The following is a 21,202-nucleotide window of genomic DNA, read 5'->3' as shown; positions in this document are numbered from 1 at the left end:
GTCATTGTGACGTTCACAGGTTCGGAAACAGGCAGGTGAAGTTTAATGGAGAGAAATGTGACGTCATACATTTTGAGAGGAAGAAAAATGAGATTAAATGTAAACTAAATGGTCACAGTTTAAAAGTGGAGGAGCGTGGAGACTTAGGGGAGGAAGGTCCTAACTAATACGTTGTCTTATTAAAAACACCACCGGAAAAGTGGCCCAACCTTGGCTAACTGGAGAAATTAATGATAGAATTAGGTTAAAAGAGGCTTATATTGGTGCCAAAAAGAGTAGTAAGCCTGAGGATTCGGTGGGTTTTGGAAATCAGCAAAGGATGACCAAGAAATTGCTAAAATGGGAGAAAATAGATTGAGGGTAAACCAGCAAGAAATATTAAAATGGATTGTAAGAGCTTCTACAAGTATGTATAAAGGAAGAAATTACGCGGAAGTAAACATGGGTCCCTTGGAGGCAGAGACAGGAGAATTTATGTTGGAGAATAAGGAAATGGCAGAGATGTTAAACAAGTATTTTGTATCTGTGGTCATAGTAGAAGACACAAATATCATACCAGAACTATTGGGGAACCAAGGTTCTAATGAGAGTGAGGAACGTAAAGCAATTAAGATTAGTAATGAAAAAGTATTGGGGAATTAATGGGACTAAAAGCTGACAAATTCATTGGCCCTGGTGGCCCACATCCAGGGTTTTAAAAGAGGTGGCTGCAGAGATAATGGATGCATTGATTTTATCTTCCAGAGTTCCCATGATTCTCGAAAGGTCCCCATGGATTGGAAGGTACCAAAAGTAACCCCGCTATTCAGGAAAGGAGGGAGAGAGGAAACAGGGAAGGACAAGCCATTTAGCCTGAGAATAGTAGGAGGGAAAATGTTAGAATCTATTACTGGGGACTTGATAACAGGACACTTAGAAAATCATAACATGATTAGGCACATGCAACACGGTTTTGTGAAAGGGAAATCGTGTTTAACAACTCTATTAGAGGTTTTGAGGGTGTAGATAGCAGGGTAGACAAGGGAGAACCAGTGGATCTAGAATATTTGGATTTTCAAAAGGCAATCGATAAGGTGCCACACAAAAGTTTGTTCGACAAGATTAGGGCTCATGGGATAGTGGGTAATATATTAACATGGATTGCGGATTTGTTGATGTACATAAAAGAGAAAGTCGGAATAAACAGGTCATTTTCGGGTTGGCAGGTTTTAACTAGTGGGGTGCCGTGAATATCAGTGCTTGGGCCTCAGATATTTACAATCTATATTGTTGACTTAGATGAGGGGACCGAGTGTAATGTATCCAAGTTTGCTGACGAGACAAAACTCGGTGGGAAAGTAGGCTGTGAGGAGGACGCAAAGAGGATGCAAAGTGACACAGAAAGGTTAAGTGAGTGGGCGAGAAGTTGGCAGATGAATTATAACGTGGGGAAATGTGAGGTTAATCACTTTGTTAGGAAGAATAGAAAAGCAGAATATCTTTTCAAAGGTGAGAGGCTGCGAAATGTTGATATTCAGAGGGATTTGTGTGTCCTTGCACACGGATCACAGAAAGTTAACCTGCAGGTGCAGCAAGCAATTAGAAAAGCAAATGGTATGTTGCCCTTTATTGCGAGGTGGTTGGAGTACAAAGATAAGGAAGCCTTGCTGTAATTATATAGGGTTTGGTGAGACCACATCTGGAGTACTGTGTACCGTTTTAATCCCTTACCTGCGGAACGATACACTTGCCTTAGAGTGGGTGCAACAAAACTTCACTGGATTGATTCCTGGGATGAGAGGGTTGTCTTGTGAGGAGAGATTGAGTAGAATGGGCTATATTCTCTGCAGTTTTCAATAATAAGGTGATCTCATTGAAACATGTAAAATTCTTAGACGGCTTGACAGGTTAAATGCTGGGACGCTGTTTCCCCTAGCTGGAGAGTCTAAAACTAAGGGTCATAATCTCAAGATAATTGGCCGGCCATTTAGTACAGAGATGAGGAATATTTTCTTCACTGAGAAGGTTGTGAACCATTGGAATTCTCTACCCCAGAGGGCTGTGGATGCTGAGCCATTGAATAGATTCAAAACTGAGATGGATAGAATGTTGGCCACGAAGGAACTCAAGGGATATGGGGACAGGTCGGGAAAGTGGAGTTGAGGTCAAAGATCAGCGATGACCTTATCAAATTGGCGAAGCAGGCTCGAGGGCCTGTCTGGCCAACTCTTGCTCCTTTCGCTCCGCTGGAAAAGCAGAACTTGCCAGCTGTTTTAAAACTTTTAGCCTGAACAGGGACTTGAACCCTGGACCCTCAGATCACTACCTGCTTTAAAAGTCTGATGCTCTGCTGACTGAGCTATCCAGGCTTGTTGTTTAATTAGTTTCCATCATACAGATTCATGGTAGGACTCAGAATTATCCCTGTCGATGTCCAATTCGAGTGAGGATCCCTTTTCTCCAATTTTCAGCAACGTGTTGAGGAGAATCCTTGTTTCTGTTGAACATGATGTCAGAAACATGGGCAGTGAACTCGTGATTTTGCAATTCTTCTTGTTTGTACAAAATGTATTGTCATTCGTTAGCAGCAATTAAAAAAAAAACACCTTACCCAATGGCTCAAAAGCCAAACTTTTTCCACGTGGGAGCTGGAAAATGCCTCTCGACATTTCAGCCGATCAACAATTGAAAGCTGAATAATTTCACCGGTTGCACCGTGACAACGGGCAGCAGATTTGCCTCCCGAATTTTCCCGACACGACACTTCAAACCGATGAAAACCTGCTTCACGGAAAGAAGAATTGTGTTTTTGGTTCTTTAGATTTAAAGATGTCGTGCCGGCCGCTTTACCATTTCAGCTGTCGCCAATCTCCCTCTCTCCCTCCCATAAACAAATAAACTCTCACCTGCTATTGCAAGACGGGAGGCCAGAGGAGCCTCAGTGCCCACATGGGGACATGAAGAAGTCGATGCGTTATGGAACCGGTTGTACCTTGAACTCCAGTCAAAATGTTTGAAAGGTTCAACTATTGACATGGCGCTGGAACTCACAATCTCTGCATTTCTCGAGGGTATAATTATTGTAGAAATAACGCGCGCTGACCGATTGCGCCACTGGAGCCGCGCACGGTCTGTGTCACCAGTGCTCCCATCAAACAGCTTCATCCTCGGTCTCTCAATTATCGCTTCGTGATCTTTCCCACACAGAAACCTCCAACCAAGAGGCGATTCGTTAAACATCCGCAGTGACATTTCAAAGCCGTGGCATCTGAAACAAAACCCCAGACGATAAGAACTTTTAATTTTATTATTATTATTATCTTAAGGACAATTATTTTCATGCTACTTTGAGGATTTGGGGAAATTGGGAGCTGAAACTAAGAAACTCTCTCTGGGCTGTCGTTGATTGAAGAGATGGGCGTTATTTCATTTGAAAACCGAGGCTCGGAACTTTCTGATGGAGAAGTGTGACAGAAGATTGTGGTTAGTGGCAGTTGTCGGGGAGATCGAGAGGAGAGGGAGAAAAGTCAAAGTCACAGCTGTGACAGCTCAAGTGCTCTGCTTACCTGTAATATTTAAAAAGTATTGTACAGTACAGGATAAACCGATTTAGTGTCGGTTATCAAAAATACTAAAAGACACGGGGTCAAAGGCGGATTTGTGAAGAGGGAACGGATTTAACCGCCAGACTGAAATCATTCCACATGAATCTGAAGCGTCTTACGGAAAACGGCAGTGCGAACCGTTATGTTCGTGTCATGACTTGAAAGACCCTCCAATTACCGACAGTATCTTTGAACGAGTTGTGCAGCCAAACCGTGATTGAAGCCGCTTTGCATTCGTCAAACGTATAGGTGACGATATTGGGGTTGATAAGGGTCGATTTCAATTATTTGAAATCTCACCATGTGACCCGAAGATTGACGGCAGAATCGAGTTTTTCCTGTAAGTCCTGAATTGAAGGGAAAGACGCAACAAGCAGGTCGGAGAAATGAAGAGCAGAAAATGTGGATGAAACTTGCACGAGTGAAAATCCCTGTCTGTTGGAAGACTCAGTCCCCAGTGGTGGAGAGGATTGGGATTTCAAGCTGTCTCACAGCTCGCACACACACCATTGGCTCATTTAATCATCTTCAACAACTCGATTACATCATCACTTAATCTTCTATACACAAGGAAATACAAACTTTGTCCACGCAACCTGTTCGCATATTTTAAATATTTTAGCCCAGGTATCATTCTGGTCAATTCTGGTGAATCTGCACTGCACCCCCGCCAAAGCCAATATATCCTCCCTCAGGCGTGGTGTCCAGAACTGAATGCAGTACTCTAAATGTGGTCTCAGCAGAGTTTATGCAACTGTAACATTTTTTTTATTCGTTCATGGGATGTGGGCGTCGCTGGCGCGGCCGGCATTTATTGCCCATCCCTAATTGCCCTCGAGAAGGTGGTGGTGAGCCGCCTTCTTGAATCGCTGCAGTCCGTGTGGTGAAGGTTCTCCCACAGTGCTGTTAGGAAGGGAGTTCCAGGCTTTTGACCCGGAGACGATGAAGGAACGGCGATATATTTCCAAGTCGCGATGATGTGTGACTTGGAGGGGAACGTGCAGGTGGTATTGTTCCCATGTACCTGCTGCTCTTGTCCTTTTAGGTTGGAGAGGTCGCGGGTTTGGGAGGTGCTGTCGAAGAAGCCTTGGCGAGTTGCTGCAGTGCATCCTGTGGATGGTACACACTGCAGCCACAGTGCGTCGGTGGTGAAGGGAGTGAATGTTTAGGGTGGTGGATGGGGTGCCACTCAAGCGGCCTGCTTTGTCCTGGATGGTGTCGAGCTTCTTGAGTGTTGTTGGAGCTGCACTCATCCAGGCAAGTGGAGAGTATTCCATCACACAACTGACTTGTGCCTTGTAGATGGCTTTGGTGAGTGAGGAGGTCATTCACTCGCCGCAGAATACCCAGCCTCTGACCTGCTCTTGTAGCCACAGTATTTATGTGGATGGTCCAGTTAAGTTTCTGGTCAATGGTGATCCCCAGAATGTTGATTGTGTTGGATTCGGCGATGGTAATGCCGTTGAATGTCAAGGGGAGGTCGTTAGACTCTCTCTTGTTGGATATGGTCATTGCCTGGCACTTGTCTGGCGCGAATGTTACTTGCCATTATCAGCCCAAGCCTGCATATTGTTCAAGTCTTGCTGCATGCAGGCACGGACTGCTTCATTATCTGAGGGGTTGCGAATGGAACTGAACACTGTGCAAACATCAGCGAACATCCCCATTTCTGACCTTATGATTGAGGGAAGGTCATTGATGAAGCAGCTGAAGATGGTTGAGCCCAGGACACTGCCCTGAGGAACTCCTGCAGCAATGTACTTGGGCTTAGATTATTGGCCTCCAACAACCGCCACCATCTTCCTTTTTGCTAAGTATGACTCCAGCCACTGGAGAGCTTTCCCCCTAATTCCCATTTATTTCAATTTTACTTGGGCTCCTTGATGCCACACTCGGTCAAATGCTAGCTTGATGTCAAAGACAGTCACTCTCACCTCACCTCTGGAATTCAGCTCTTTTGTCCATGTTTGGACCAAGGCTGTAATGTGCTCTGGAGCCGAGTGGTCCTGGCGGAACCCAAACTGAGCATCAGTGAGCAGGTTATTGGTGAGTAAGTGCCACTTGATAGCGCTGTCGATGACATCTTCCATCACTTTGCTGATGATTGAGAGTAGACTGATGGGGCGGTAATTGGCCGGATTGGATTTGTCCTGCTTTTTGTGGACAGGACATACCTGGGCAATTTTCCAATTTGTCGGGTAGATGCCAGTGTTGTAGCTGTACTGGAACAGTTGGGCTAGAGGCGCGGCTAGTTCTGGAGCACGAGTCTTCAGCACTACAGCCGGGATGTTGTCGGGGCCCACAGCCTTTGCTGTATCCAGTGCACTCAGCCGTTTCTTGATATCACGTGGAGTGAATCGAATTGGCTGAAAACTGGCTTCTGTGATGGTGGGGATATCCGGAGGAGGCGGAGATGGATCATCCACTCGGCACTTCTGGCTGAAGATGGTTGCAAACGCTTCAGCCTTGTCTTTTGCACTCCCGTGCTGAACTCCACCATTATTGAGGATGGGATTGTTTACAGAGCCTCCTCCTCCCGTTAGTTGTTTAATTGTCCACCACCATTCACGACTGGATGTGGCAGGACTGCACAACTTGGATCTGTTCCATTGTTTGTGGAATCGTTTAACTCTGTCCATATCATGTTGCTTCTGCTGTTCAGCATGCATATAACTTCCACCCTTTGTATTCCAGCTCCCTTGAGATAAAGGCCCACATTCCATTAGCCTTTTTAATTACTTTTGTACCTGTCCACTGATTTTTAGTGATTGCTGTACTTGGACCCCGAAATATCTCTGCTTCCCCACAGTTGCTTGCTTCTCTCCATTTAGAAAATGCTCTTAATGATCTTGCTTAGGTCCAAAGTGAATGACCTCACACTTTCCCATATTGAAAGTTTGAACACGCTGGGGGTCTTATCTATAGAAACGAGAAGGTTGAGGGTGACCTGATATAGTACTTTAAGATTATGCAAGATTTTGATAGGTCAGATGTAGATAAGGTGTATGTACTTTGGGGGTAGGGACTCCAAAACCTGGGGCTAATAATATAAGATAGTGTTTAATAAATGCAATATAACATTGAAGAGAGCCATATTTACGCAGAGAGTCGTTAGAATGTGCAACTCGCTACCACAAGTTGTAGCTAAGGCAAAAAGCATGGATGCATTTACGGGGAAGCTAAGTAAACACATGGAGGAGAAAGAACTATTCGGGTTTGCTCATAGGGTTAGATGAAGAGGAGTTGGAGGAGGCTCGTCTGCAGCATAAACACCGGCATAGTCTCGTTGGGCCGAATTGTCTGTTTCTGTGATGTACATTTTATGTAATTCTATGTAATCTCCATCTGCCACAGTTTTACCAACTCACTCAATCTATCAATTTCGCTTTGTAACTTCATGCTGCCATCGACATTACTCACTGTGCCACCTAACTTGGTGTCGTCGACAAACTTGGATATATGTCTCTCTATTTCTTCATTTGCCTCATTTATACATATGGTAAAAAGCTGATGCCCCGGTACCAATCCCTGGGGAACACCACAAATCACATCCTGTCAATTTGAGCGCAGATCCATTATCCCTACTCTCTGTCTCCTACCTCCTAACCAACTCCCTACCCATGTCAATAGGTTACTTTAATTTCCATGCGCTCTCATTGTTGTTAACACTCTCTTATGTGGTACCTTATCGAATGCCTCTTGAAGTCAATGTACATATAACACCCATAGACACTGCATTATCTACCACGTTATTTACATCTTCAAAATGTTCAGCTAGTTTTGTTACACTTGACTTACCCTTTACAAATCCATGCTGGCTCACTCTGATCAATTCATATTTATCCAAGTGCTCAGTCATTCTTTCCCTAATAACAGATACGGGGAACTTCCCCACAACAGGCATCAGACTAATAGGTTTATAATTTCCTACTTTATCTCTCCTCCCCTTCCTAAATAATGGAATGACATTGGCATTTTTTCAATCCATGGAACAAATCCTGAATCATGACACTATGAAAGATCATGACCAAAGCTTGTAAAATTTCCTCACTTATTCCTTTTAATCCCCTGTGGTGGTAACCATCAGATCCTGGAGATTTGTCTATCATCAGTCTCATTAGTTTCTTCATTACCATTATTTTACTTACACTGAATCGCTTTGATTTATTTCCAGTTTTCCTCGTGTCTCTGGTATATTATCCTCATCCTTTTCGAGTATTTAGCTGGTCTGCCATTTCCTGATTTTCAATTACAATATCATCGCCATTTGTCTTTAAGGGTCCCACATTACTCTTAGTCACCCTTCTTTCTCTTAATACACGTGTAAAAACCTTGAGACTTGTCCTTAATTTCCCTCACAAGTTTTTCTCGTTTTCCCTTTTTTCACCTCTTATGATTTTTTTAGTTTCAGCATCACAATAAACAACACTTCGCTGTGAAATTTGCTTAATTAGTTCTTCAGTGTCAGAGCGAGAATTGTCTGATCCTTTAGTTTATTTAATGTAACAAATAAACACAAGCACAAATATTCATCCGTGCATCAACGCACTGATGGATACACAAAGATAAACACAGCCTGAAACGCAGTCAGTATCTGGATTCACAAGTAAACGGGCAAGCGAAATAGACAAAGATAAAACAGTCTGAACCCCCAACAGAATGTGACGTATAGGTGAAAAGGATCTCAACTCCCTGCTTCTTTTCTGTACTGATAAATATGGACAAAAATCTCATCTCCGTGCTTTTTTCAGATAATGAATGTCTTAATGCTGAAGAGATCACTGATCCAAGCCAATTATCCCCAGTCGCACTCTCCTTCCAATCTTGCACGTGTTTGAAATTGTGCATTTTTTCACACTGGGATTCAATTTGAAGGAAACTATGCTGTGATCAGCAAGTGTTGTTAAGGAGATGGAGGCCAATGATTACAGTGACTGTTCGGACACTGTGAGCTTCAGTTAAAGGTCAGCAACATTTAAAGTGTTAGGAAGCAGAACTTTTCCAAATCTTGACACAAATGGCAAGAAAACTTAACGCAGACTTTGATCAATGTCACAACTTTCAAATAGCAGACATTTTATACGAAGCAAGAAATATTTACAAGGATGTTGCCTGGACTGTCGAATTTTAGCTAAGAGGAAAGATTGAATAGGCTGGAATTGTTTTCTTTGGAACTGAGGAGGCGAAAGGCAGATTTAATTAACGTGTACAAAATTATGAGGGGCCTGATCAGAGAGGTTAATAAACAGTGGTATAGATTTAAAGTGATTGGTAGAAGGATTAGTGGGGAGCTGAGGAGAAATTCTTTCACCCAAGGGTTGTGGTGTCTGGAACACACTGCCTGAAAGGGTGGTGGAGGCGGACACCTTCATCGCATTTAAAGAGTACGTGGGTATATATTCAAATTGCCATAACATACAAGGTTACAGACCAAGAGCTGGAAAGTGGGATTAAGCTGGATAGCTCTTTTTCGGCAGGAACAGACACGACGGGCCGAATGGCCTCTTTCTGTGCCGTAATTTTTTTTTTATTCGTTCACGGGATGTGGGCGTCGCTGATTCTAATTAACAGTAAACATGGTAGTTTAGGGGTCATGAGAACGTTACTAAGAAAAGTAACTGCTGGGAACCAAGCAATGTGTCCTTGTAAACCACAGATTAGGGAAGTTCCAGCTCCAGTGCCAGAGATGGATCACTACAGGGTATAACAGTGAAAGGATACTGATGTAAGGGGCAGTCGGGAGTGGAGACACCGGAGATCAAGCTCAGGATGCCTGAGGTTCTATCCAGCGGGATCATCTCGTGTACACGGGGGACTTGCATCTTTACTCTGGTGCGGTAGAGGAAAGAGAATTTGCTCATATATTTCTTAATAAGGAATTAAAGTTGCTGACTCTCAGAATTGTCAATTAATAAGACAATGCATCAGTTAGAATCTTTCACCCCGAAGTCTCTCTGCTCCTCAACTTTAAACTTTGACCATTTAGTTTACATTTCATCTCATTTTTCTTCCTCTCAAAATGTATGACGTCACATTTCTCTCCATTAAACTTCACCTGCCTGTTTCCGAACCTGTGGACGTCACAATGAAGTCACTGACTCCTCTCCACAGTTCCCCACGCTGCAAATTTTGGCCTCATCTCGAGATTTTCACCTTGTGTCCCACATACCCAAGCTCAGATCATTCTCTATATTGAGAAGAGCAATGGTCACAACACTGACCCTGGGGGACACCACTGTTTACCTCTGTCCTGTCTGAAGAACATCCATTAAACACTACTATCTGTTTTCTGGCCTTTACACAACTTCCTATCCACACTGCCCCATTCATTTTAATACCGTGAGTGTTAATTTTATCAACAAGCCTCCTGTCCGGCATCTTATCAAATGTCTTTTCACAATCCATCTACACAACCTCCGCTACATTCCCTTTAACGGTAGACTCGAGATATCTCAAATTATCCATGTTGGCTATTCTTAATTAATGTGTTTATCCAACAAATGTTGAAATGTTTGCTCCACTTCATCTGGTTTCATCTGTTTCAAGCCACAACAGAAAGGTCGAGTTTGCTCCTGGAGCTTAAGATAAATTATTTTTTTAAAATGATGCTTCAGACAATGAGGACATCTGGGCTTAGACCCGCCCATTCGGTGCCGCAACTCACGCCCCTCACACACTCCGATTAGTTGGAGGACCAACTGTTCTCTCATCCTTCCAGTCAATTTACCACAAGCCCATAAGATCATAAGAGATAGTAGCAGGAGTAGGCCATTCGGCCCCTCGAGCCTGATGTTTAATTCAACTCCACTTACCCGCCCTTTCCCCATATCCTTTGACTCCCTTGCGAATCAAAAATTTGTCGAACTCAGCCTTGAATGTATTCAATGACTCAGCCTCCACGGCTTTTTGGGGTATAGAATTCAAAAGATTCACAACCCTCTGGGAGAAGAAATTCCTCCTTATTTCCGTCTTAAACGGGCGACCACTTATTCTGAGACTATGCCTCCTAGTTTTAGATTCCCCCATGAGGGGTAACAACCTCTCAGTATCTACCCTGTCGAGTCCCCTCAGAATCTTGTATGTTTCAATAAGATCTCCTCTCATTCTTCTCAACTCCAATGATTATAGACCCAACCTCTTCAATCTTTCCTCATAAGACAGCCCTTCCATACCCAGAATCAACCGAGTGAACCTTCTCTGAACTGCCTCCAATGCACGTCTGCCCTTCCTTAAATAAGGTCACCAGAACTGTACGCAGTACACCAGATGTGGTCTCACCAGCACCCTGTACAGTTGTAGCATGACTTCCCTGCTTTTATACTCCATCCTCCTCAAAATAAAGGCCAATATTCCGTTTGCCTTCCGGATTACCTGCTGCACTTGTATGTTGACTTTTTATGTTTCATGTACGAGGACACCCAGATCCTTCTGTACCGCAGCATTTTGTAATATTTCTCCATTCAAATAATATTTTGCTTTTTTATTTTTCCTCCCAAAGTGCATCACCTCATATTTTCCCACGTTATATTCCATCTACCAAATTTTTGCTCATCCGCTTAACCTGTCAATATCTCTTTACAGTCACTTTGTGTCCTTATCGCAACTTGCTTTTCCACCTATCTTTGTATCATCAACAAATTTGCCCACAAGACACTCTGTTCCTTCATCCAAGCCATTATTATACACTGTAAAAAGTTGAGGCCCCAGCACTGATCGCTGTGGCACCCCACTCGTTAAAGGAAATTCCGATAAATTCCTGCTGCTCCTTTTGGTCCGGATATCTCGTTAATCACCATGGCGGGATTAATGGAGAAACTGACGGTTCTGAGGTGCAGTTGGAAAATAAACATTAATTGAACCCGTCAGTTGCAACAATTAATAAAACGAAATTAATACAAGTTACCGAATAAAATATTTTCTGGAGTTCACCAAAGTGTGTGTGTGTGGGGGGGGGGGCTTCTATGCCGTGTGTGTGTGCCGGTTTAAATGGCACGAAGGGCTGGGCTTTCAGTTTATTTCATTATCCTTGATCCAAACGGGCTCTCCCTGCTTCAAATATTTTCGCTTTTCGACCAGAGATTAAGATAACCAATGGCGGCTGTACCACCCAGCATGCAGCGCAGTACAGATTTTGCCCTATCTGAATCAGTGGAGCACAGTGCGCAGGCGCAGTCTGACTCATTATCGGGCTGTGTGTCCTGAGCATGCGCGGCCAGTCGAGGCTGCGGGAGGAGCGCGTTCGGTGCAGGTGAGAGGATCGGAGCAAGAGGATCAATAAACCCCGGGGCCCGGGTCCGGGCTCAGGCCCAGGCTCAGGCTTTACAAACCCCGAGTGCGGCCCCAGACCCGAATATAAAACAGTGAACATTATCCCCCCTCACTACCCGCCGGTTTCCGGTTTCTCCCGTTTCGCTCCGGACCAACTCTCAACAAAAGGCCGCGGCCCCGCGCATGCGCGGTGTAAACTGGGAATTCTCAGGGAGACAGGGAGCGTCTGTAAATAGAGGAGAAATGGTGATCGGTCAGGGAGCGTCTGTAAACAAAGGAGAAATGGTGATCGGTCAGGGAGCGTCTGGAAATGACGGTGGAATGGTGATCGGTCAGGGAGAGTCTGTAAATGAAGTTAAAAATGCTGATCCGTCAGGGAATGTCTATAAATGAAGGAGAAGTGATGGTGGGTCAGGGAGCGTCTGTAAATGAAGGAGAAATGGTGATCGGTCAAGGAGCGTCTGTAAATGAAGGAGAAATAGTGATCGATCAGGGAGTGTCTGTAAATGAAGGAGAAATAACGATCTCTGCACCTTGAGTCATCCAGGGATCTCTAGCTTTGGAGGCCGTTCCTTTCCTCCTCGTGGGAATCTGTCCACTCTGTACTCAAACCAACTCCTCCTCGAAGGCCTCCCATTGTTCAATTACTGTTTTGTTGCCAATTTTTGATTCCAATCCACCTGGACAAGATCCCTTTTTAACTCACTGAAATTAGCCCTCCTCCAGTTAGGAACTTTCACATTTGACTGTCCCTTGTCCTTTTGCATAACTGTTCTAAACTCAATGAGATTATGATCACTGCTGCCCCACTGAAACATGATCCACATGCCCCACTTCATTCTCCACACCGAGCGCACTGCTGTTCTCACATTCACTCTCTCACATTCACTCTCACATTCACTCTCTCACGCTCACTCTCACATTCACTCTTTCACACTCTCTCACATTCACTCTCTCACATTCACTCTCTCACATTCACTCTCTCACATTCACTCTCTCACCCTTTCACTCATGGTTTAGCACCACTGAAAGATGATGCGATGGGTTTGGATTTCAGCTCAAGGAGGAGGGAGAGTGTGTGGGATGGGGATTTATAGCTTTGAGGAACAAGAGAGGAAAGAATGTTCCATAGAAACTAGAATTGTCTGTTCTAAATTTGTTTCCTGTACTTACAGTGATAACTTTTATAAACTCCTTTTACAGGGTATTTGAAGGGGTGGATTTGCAGACAGGAAACTCAAACCAAAGACCATGTCAAGATCTGACAGAGTCACTCGATTCATCAGGACCTGAATATCATCGGCCTTTGAATGTGGAAGGAGAAATGTTTGTCTGTTCTGTCTTTGGGAAAAGATTTCAAACATCAGTGTGAGTGGAAAAGCACCGAGACACACACACCCGAGTGAGAGTGTTCCAGTGCACTGACTGTGGAAAAAGCTTTAACCAGTTACACAGCCTGAAAAAACATTGCACCATTCAAAGCAGGGAGACACCGTACAGGAGGCTTCAACTGATCGTCCAACCTGGAGAGACACAAGGACACCCGGACCACGGAGAAACCGTGGAAATGTGGGGACTGTGGGAATGGATTCAATTACCCGTCACAGCTGGAAATTCATCGACGCATTCACACCGGGGAGAGGCCGTTCACCTGCTCCGTGTGTAAGAAGGGATTCACTGAGTCATCCCACCTGCTGACACACCAACGAGTTCACTCTGATGAGATACCTTTTACATGCTCTGACTGTGGGAAGAGCTTTAAAAGCAGAAACAAACTTCTGAGACATCAGCACAGTGACACTGGGGAGAGGCCGTTCATCTGCTCTGTGTGTAAGAAGAGATTTACTCGTTCGTCCACCCTGCTGAAACACCAGCGAATTCACACTGGGGAGAGGCCATTCTCCTGCTCAGTGTGTAAGAAGAGATTCACTCAGTCATCCACCCTGCTGAGACACCAGCGAATTCACACTGGGGAGAGGCCATTCTCCTGTTCCGTGTGTAAGAAGAGATTCACTCAGTCATCCAACCTGCTGAAACACCAGCGAGTTCACACTGGGGAGAGGCCATTCTCCTGCTCTGTGTGTAAGAAGAGATTCACTCAGTCATCCAACCTGCTGAGACACCAGCGAGTTCACACTGATGAGAGACCTTTTAAATGCTCTGACTGTGGGAAGAGATAAAAAATCAAAAGGAATCTGCTGACACACCAACGTACTCACACTGGGGAGAGACTTTTTAAATGTTCTGAATGTGAGAAGGGCTTTAAAAGCACAAATGATCTGCTGAAACACCAACACACTCACACTGGGGAGAGACTGTTCACCTGCTCCGTGTGTGGGAAGGGATTCACTAATTCATCCCACCTTCTGAGACATCAACTTGTTCACACTATTGAGTGACCTTTAAACTCAGTGACTGTGAGAAGAGCTTCAAAAGCAGAAATGAACTGCTGACACATCAACTGACACCTATTGGGGAGAGACTGTTCACCTGCTCCGTGTGTGGGAAGGGATTCACTCAGTCATCACACGTGCTGAGACACCAGCGAGCTCACATATGACTGCAGGGGTTGGATTCTGCTGTTAATCCCATCCTGGACTGAACCATGTTCATTCTGACAGTTGGGGTTTGTTTCTGCTGATGTCAATAACCCCTATAACTGGGCTGGAGTTTAATATTCTGGATATCTGTTAAATCAATTAGCTTTGTTTTAAACTCTTTATTGTTGATTTTGGTCTTTCCCACCTGAGTGTTTAGCATCACCTGGCTGGATCTCAGAAAGGACAATCTGGGGGGAGGATCGTCCGGTGGGAACAGAACTTCAGCCTGGACACAGTCCTTCAGGGCCACACTGAGAGGGGCAAATGGCACTTTGGTCTTTCTCGTCTCTCTTCACTGACAGTAAAGTCGCCGTGCGGGTTTATCTTGTGTGTAAGAAATGCGTCCCAGCTGCTCTCTTTCATGGTTCAGATCTCCTCGGCACGGAACAGAAGGGTCCTTTCCAATGGAGTCAAGAAGGACAATGGTGAATGCTGGAAAAGTGCTGTCAAATCAGAGATTGGTGTAAAACTGTGATCGATTCCTGACTGGAAGTGAAACGGCAGGTTTAAGTCTCCAGTCTAAAAATAACTGGTAATTATTCTATGAAGATTTAAATTGTTTGTGTGACAGTCCTGAGTCCACCAATTAAGGAAGGCGAAAATAAACCCATTTAAAATCAGTGGGTTAAAGCGTGCAATAAAATAGCAGAAGAGGTAATTCACATGAGCCTGTTAACTGCTGGTACAATTATACAACAGGCATTTGATCTGCAGGTAAAGAAGGATCTGCGGTGTGTTTCCAGAATTCCCTGTTTTATTGATGTCTTTGTGTTCGACACCAGGATAATGAAAGATACACGACCCTGACCATTCACGGGGTGGGGGCGATCCCGACAGTTACTCTGGGATCACTCCTGCTGCGGAACTCCACCACTGACACTGCTGAAGGTTGCAGGCTCAGGGAGTCGGGCCTCCAGGAGTGGACTGTAAGAAAGCTGGGTTTCAGTATCCTGACAAATATATGCCGAGGAACCAGAGGAATCCTCACTAAGGAACCGTCTGGGGTTTTACCTGTCAGTGTGGGTCTCTGGGTGAATGATTCCTGAGTCCCCGAACTGTCTTACATTTAACTCAGGTCAGGCCAGGATGAATTCAGTTCACAGGAGAATTGGGACAAATATCACCCACAATCAAGGGAGACAAAAGCAGCCGTTAGAGAAGCTCAGAGATCTTTGGAAAAGAAGATGGTGCACAATTTTAATAATAGTCAAAGCTTTTCCAGCTGCGTCAGGAGTCAGAAGACCATGAAAGATGGATAAGGGCCACTGAAAGAAAGTTCAGGACAGATTCCCGGGCTATGGCAGAGCTGTTAAATGACTATTTCTCATCAGTCTACACTCCTGTGGATGATGCTCAAATTCCAGCTGTGGGATGTGCTGTCGACAACAGCATCATAAATATTAAAATAGAAAGGGATGTGATCTTGGATAATATATGAAATCTCAAAATACTTTGTGCTCCAGGTCCAGATGATATCCACCCCCGGGTGTTTAAAGAGATGGGACGGGTGCTCTGTGAGCCCCTTGCCTGTATCTTCAACTGCTCAATAGAGTCAGGGATTGTTCCCTAAGATTGGAAGGTAGCTCACGTAGTTCCCATTTTCATTAACGGGGACAAATCAGAGCCGGGGAATGACAGGCCCATCAGTGTGACCTCGATCAGAGGGAAGATGCTTGAAGGGATCCTTAGAGATGCTGTTTATTATCACGGGGAAAAAGAAGGAGCCATTAGAGATACTCAACACGGCTTCCGGGAAAGAAGGTCGTGTCTCACAAACTTGCTTGAGTTTTTTGAAGAAGTTACCGGATTAGTGGATGAGGGTAATCCGGTTCACATTGTCTATCTCAGGGGTGCGAAACTCATTTTCTATGGTGGGCCTGATCCGATATCCTGGCACTTGGCCTGGGCCACATTCAACAAAAGTTGTAAACTAGAAATAGATGAAGATGGACTATATTGGTGCTTACTTGCATTTGGGTTTCATTTACTGCTACTGCGGCTCCCGATACCTGGCACCTCTTAGCTTGAACCATTGCATCAACATTTGGAGTAAATGACTGGGCTGAGGCCTGTCTTGGATAAAAACATGAGGACCACTTGTCATTACAGTACTTTGTGCCCCAAACACTAACCGTGGAAGTGAATTTCACAGTCTCACAACTCCCTACGTAAAGAAGTTGCTCTTGATCACTGCTCTATAACAGATAGCAGGGGTTAAGGGTCGTTACTCCGACTGTATAAGGTGGAATGAGGTGTTCCACAAGGATCGGTTCTGGGACACTGTTCACAATTTACGTAAACGATTTGGACTCGGGAATCGGAAGTACAATTTCAAAATTTACGGATGACACCAGATTAGCGGGGCGGGGGGCTGTGGGTGGGTGGGGTGGGGTATAGATAATATTGATGAAGATTGCGACCAAATACAAGAAAACATTGATAAGCTGGAAAAATGGGTGTATAATTAGCAAATGAATCTAAATGCAGATGCGGGTGAAGTGGAGCATTTTGGTAGAAAGAACAAGGAGGCCGCATGCTACTTGGACAATAAGAGTCTAAATGTCCTTGGTTCCAAAGAAAACAATCCCAGCCTATCCAATCTTTCATCATAGCTAAAATTCTCAACTCCTGGCAACGTCGTCGTAAATCTCCTCTGTACCCTTTAATATTCTCTCTCTCTCTCTCTCTCTGCCATTTGGGTCTCTTTCTCTCTGTCTGTGTAATTGACACAATGTTTATTCAGTGTACTGGGACGTACTGTTCTCCGTGACTGGCCTGTTTGAACAACAACGACACCTTTTGATTGTGTGATGCTGTCCCAGCCTAATATAAGATATGCAATTTGAGAACCTTTCACTCATTCACCTGACGAAGGGGATAATCTCCGAAAGCTTGTGATTTTAAAATAAAATTGTTGGACTATAACCTGGTGTTGTAAGATTCCTTACATTTGTCCACCCCAGTCCATCACCGGCATCTCCACATCATGGCCCTCTCCAGAGCAATCACATCTTTCCCCTAATGTGGTGACCAGAACTGTACGCAGTACTCGAGCTGTGGCCTTACTAGTGTTTTATGTAGTTGTCAGATAACCTCCCTGCTATTATATCCTATGCCTAGGCTAATAAAGGAAAGTATCCCGAATGTCTTCTTAACCACCTTATCTACCTGTCCTGCTACCTTCAGTGATCTGTGGACATGCACTCCAAGTTCCCGCTGTTCGTCTCCACCTCTCAGTATCCTCCCAAGCAATGTGGTTTCAGAGCAACTAATTCTGGAACGTCTCACTTGATAATACAAGTCATAAGTCGAAACCAATTTGGTGAAGGGAGACTAATATTGGTGACTGGAAATAGTTAGTGTACAACTTGATATTGCTGCACACCGGAATAGAAAACGAGATTGGATGGACAGAAGAGGTCTGACAGGATGGCCGAGCGGTTGTCGGAGGCAGTGAACGTTTACACTGGCTGCACAGTGAGAGCGGCTCGTTGGTCTCGGGATATGATTCTCGCTTCGGGGGTTTTATTGATTGATATGCGAGAGATCCTGGGTTCAAATCGCGGACGAGCCCTTCTGTCTCGCTGCTTTTAATGAAAAGTCTCCAATTGGATTCTGACATCTTTCCAGTGTTGCTGTTGGTAGAATTGAATTACATCCAGAGCATGTTTGAGCTCCAGAGGACAGAGTTCGGAAGTTTCCATGTCACAACACAAGTGAAGTAAATAAAATGTCTCAAGATGATGAGGAGATTGAAGCTGACTGTGAATTTATCTCAATTCAGACGGTCTCATTGATATTGGATGATGGGATAGAGAGCCAAATATCCAAGTTTGCTGATGACACCAAGATGGGCAGCATTGTAAGCAGAGTAGATTGAGGCATAAAATTACAGAGAGACAGTAATATAATAAATGAATGGGCAAAACTGTGGCAAATGGATTTGAATTGACGCAAGTGTGAGGTCATCCACTTTGGACCTAAAAAGGATCGATCAGAATACGTTCTAAATAGAGAAAAACTCGAAACTGTGGAGTTCCAAAAGGACATAGGGTCCATGTACATAGATCATTAAATATCATGGACAGGTACAGAAAATAATCGAAAAGGCTAATGGAATGCTGGCCTTTATATCTCGAGGACTAGACGACAAGGGGACAGACATTATGCTACAGTGATACAAACCTCTTGTTAGACCACACCTGGAGTACTGTGTTCAGTTCTAGCACCGCATCTTAGGAAGGATATATTGGCCGTGAATGGAGTGCAGCGTAGATTTACTAGAATGATACCTGGACTCCAAGGGTTAAATTACGAGGAGAGATTACACAAACTAGGGCTATATTCCCCGAAATTTAGTAGATTAAGGGCTGATTTGATCGAAGTTTTCAAGATATTAATGAGAACTGATGGGGTTGATGGGATTGATGGAGAGAAACCATTTCCGCTGGTTGGGGAGTCCAGGATGGGGGGACACGGCCGAAACATTAGAGTCAGGACTTTCAGGATTGAAGTTAGGAAATACTTCTATCAGCAAAAGGAGGTGGAAGTTTGAAAATCTTTTTCGCAAACGGCAGTTGATGCGAGCTCAATTGTTGATTTTAAAGCTGAGATTGAAATTATTTTGTTCACCAAAGGTGTTAAGAGATATGTGGCTAAGGCCCATATATGGAGTTACGTCACAGATCTGCCATGATCTCATTGAATTGTGGAACAGGCTCGAGGTGCCCAAATGGCCCACTCCTGTTCCTGAGTTCCGCATGGTCCAGAATGCAAAAACTTGCTGCATTGGCCGGGAATCGAACCCGGGTCTCCCGCGTGGCAGGCGAGAATTCTACACCTGAACCACCAATGCTCATAAAGGATGCCTTGCTTGTTTCCATTTGAAATGATCTCTGAACGAACATGCCGTTTGCTGTTGGGATGGCCGAGTGATTGAAGCGTTGGTCTCAAAATTCCAATGGTGTTTTTCTCCCTCGATTTGAATTCTGCTCGCAGCGTCACTGTTTAAAGATCTCTTCAATGCTGAAATAGAAAAATTGGAGTTAGTTGACCGCATTTATTTCTCGCTCAGCATGACAGATATTTCAGCGTGGCCGGTGCTTTTGATTGGGTGCCCAAACTTCTCTTGAAAGATTTCAAGACCCGAGAAGGAATCTCTCCCAATCTGTAACTTAAATTCTGCTAGTTTACAAGACCTGACATTTATATTCTTTATTTTCTTTTCGTGCATCTCTCTATCTCCCCCTGTCTCTGACTCTTGTCTCTCTGTGTTGTCCCCGATGTAATTCTGATCTAAACTGCAAAACCAGCAGAGAAGGGGAAAGAATAAAAAGATTGAGGCGGTTGGACAAGTAAAGGTGGAACTCAGCTGATAAATTCGGAGCTAATGTACCCACATTTATGTCTCTTCGCTCCTCATAGTGAATGGAAGCAGCAATTTGAGTGAAATATACTTATGGTAGAGTGTGTACTATGACGATGCCGAGACAGATGACAATGTCGTTTCAGAGTAATTCATTCTGCAAAGTGTTACTTGAAAATACAAGTCGTACATTCAAAACGAATTTGATAAAGAGAGGCTAATATTGTCGATGTGAAATAATTCGTGTACAACCTGATGTTGCTTTACATCGTACATCGTACAAGAAAGCGAGATTGGAGGGACAGAGCGTTCTGAAAGGATGGTGGATCGGCTTCAAGGCAGCGCAACTTTCCAGTGGCTGCACGGCTCTGTTGCCAGTTGGTCTTTGGGTCTGATTCTCGCTCAGGGAGTTTCACTGGTTCAAGTGCCGGATCAGTCCCGTTGTGTCCCCATTTTTGGTCAAAAATCACCAATTGGCTTCTCACAGCTTTTCAGCGGTTTTGACTTATCTCCAGCAGAGCATGTTTGAGCGCCAGAGGACAGAATGCAGAGGGTTTGTCCACGCAACACACTTAGACGAAATGAAGACAAGTTTTCTAGAAGTTGTACTGACTGAAGCCGGCAAAATAATTTATCCCAACTCAGGCGATCTCACGGGTACAGAATACAAAAGGTAAAGGATGCTGAATTGGACTGGAACCAAATCCCTGATTTCCCACCGGCAGGCGAAGATACTAACACTGAAATACTAATGCACACACAACTGCAGGCTGCACGTGTAGCGTTGGGTACATGTCCAGAACATGCAGTCTGGCAGAGTTCCCGTGATAACCCTACGCAGTCTGCTCCACTGCCGTGCAGTTCCTGTGGGTTACGTAAGGAGTGGGTCAAACATAGCCGTGTAATTCAATGGGGGCTTGAAACCACCTCACATCGCCACTGTGAAATGCTCAAATAAATAAGAGCTGTATTTACCAGGCAGTGTTTACTCCCTCAGAGCATAAAGGATAATCCAGCCCATTGTTCACCAAAAAGATTTCACGACAAGAGACTGAATTTATTTTAACCTGTACTTTAAATTCTGCTCAATCACAGAATTTGGAGATTTATACTATTTTTCTTTGCATGCATCTCTCTATCTCTGTCTGTGTTTCTTCTTTCTCTCTATTTCCCCTGATGGACTTATCAGGCTTCCTTGAACGGCCAGGTCTGGAAACCCGGGGTGGGACAAGGCTGTCGGATCTTCAGTCCAGTTGCTTTATTTCGACGGGATGAGCTTTGCTATTTTTCGTCTCCGCTTTCGGAAAATATAAACCCAGATGGAAATTCCCCTCCTCGGGTCCCGTCACCTCCCGGTAAAGGAATGAACCCGATCTATCACTCGG

At 44.4% G+C, this 21,202-nt stretch overlaps 2 non-coding genes across 2 annotated transcripts; both read right to left on the bottom strand.

The window, feature by feature from the left end:
• Positions 1–2,263: 2,263 nt before the first annotated feature.
• On the bottom strand, positions 2,264–2,348 carry trnak-uuu (transfer RNA lysine (anticodon UUU)). The gene is given in 2 exon segments: positions 2,264–2,299; positions 2,312–2,348. It is a non-coding gene; the product is annotated as a tRNA-Lys (tRNA).
• A 16,888-nt stretch (positions 2,349–19,236) lies between these two features.
• Positions 19,237–19,307, bottom strand: trnag-gcc (transfer RNA glycine (anticodon GCC)). The gene has a single exon. It is a non-coding gene; the product is annotated as a tRNA-Gly (tRNA).
• Positions 19,308–21,202: the final 1,895 nt, after the last annotated feature.

This window comes from Heptranchias perlo, chromosome 20, assembly GCF_035084215.1.
Source record: "Heptranchias perlo isolate sHepPer1 chromosome 20, sHepPer1.hap1, whole genome shotgun sequence".
Classification (NCBI taxonomy): Eukaryota; Metazoa; Chordata; class Chondrichthyes; order Hexanchiformes; family Hexanchidae; genus Heptranchias; species Heptranchias perlo.
The sequence above is the reverse complement of the archived record's forward strand: the minus strand, read 5'-3'. Positions and strand labels throughout refer to the sequence as shown.